The sequence below is a fragment of the Priapulus caudatus genome, unplaced genomic scaffold (assembly GCF_000485595.1).
Source record: "Priapulus caudatus unplaced genomic scaffold, Priapulus_caudatus-5.0.1 Scaffold50, whole genome shotgun sequence".
NCBI lineage: Eukaryota > Metazoa > Priapulida > Priapulimorpha > Priapulimorphida > Priapulidae > Priapulus > Priapulus caudatus.
Genome location: NW_014577111.1, coordinates 638,438 through 639,700, shown reverse-complemented (window position 1 = coordinate 639,700; position 1,263 = coordinate 638,438).

The following is a 1,263-nucleotide window of genomic DNA, read 5'->3' as shown; positions in this document are numbered from 1 at the left end:
CAGGAGGGGTCCAGGGAGTCCGGACCCCCCCTTGCTCGCGCAGAAAACGCATCTGAGGGGGTCTAATTTAAAAAAATTTCGCGTGCTCGCAAAGGGGGGTTACGGTTAGACCCCCCCCCCCTGGTACAAATCCTGTACACGCCCCTGCCGAGCAAATTGCCAACATTGAAAAACGAACTCCCCCCCAATATAAAGCTGGCTACGGGCCTGATGCATCATGATAAAGTGGATCCCACAATTCCCACTATATATATATATACATCAAGGGTTAATAATGACAAACTTGTCATTATTAACCCCTGATATACATATATAGTAGCGTGCACAGTAAAGTTATGGCACGTACGTAGTTGTGGTATTAGATGACCATACGTTTTACTCAACCCCAGTCTTGTCAAGAAAAAAACGATGATCGTGAATGTATGAAGCGTAGTCAGCCTGTGTTACAGGCTCACAGCTATGTGAGTCATGCCACAGAACCGGTTACATAATTTGCTATAATTACATCATAAGCAACGCTATTTCTCCTGATACTTTAATCGCATGTTTACAGATAAAATATCTCAAAACAGCTCAAGGTAACACGTAATCTGAAAAGAGCTTATATGAACAACGGTTCAAATTCTTTAAAAGAAACACACGCGTCCGACATGCCCTAACACGCGCGAAGTTTTTAACGATCGCGGGTAAGGGTGACGCTTGCTCTATTCACCATAGCACATCAATTGAGATTCGCGTTGAATCATCTAGGTATACCTACCCAGCACGCAGGTATGTCCGGTATCGCAGGCAGAAACACGAGCGCAAAGGTGTGAAAACTATTACGGCGCATTAAACTTCATTAAAATCGGGTTGGTGATTCACGCAGGTAAAGAGATGGTGATATTGTTCGCCGGGAGCCCCCGCTGCGACCCGCTACGATCCACAGGTGCTGCGTAGGTATGACTCACCCCGATTGTCGGATTTTTTGCTGCGTATTTTTTTGAGAAAGGCGCGCCTTGTTACAGCGTCGCTCCCGTGCGAGCGTATGCGACGTATAGATTGCATTGGAAGTACTATGTGTTCTGAATGACGTGCCAACACCCACCTACATGGCACCCTAAATTGATATTTGTTAATAATATACGATGTCTCTCGTGTTCACGGTGACTGCATCCAGTTACGATATCAAAAGAAACCGATACCCGTCGCAGCTCCGTCGCCTCTCTCTTTTCACTTTCTTCTCTTTTCTCTCTCTCTCTCTCGCTATATATATATATATAT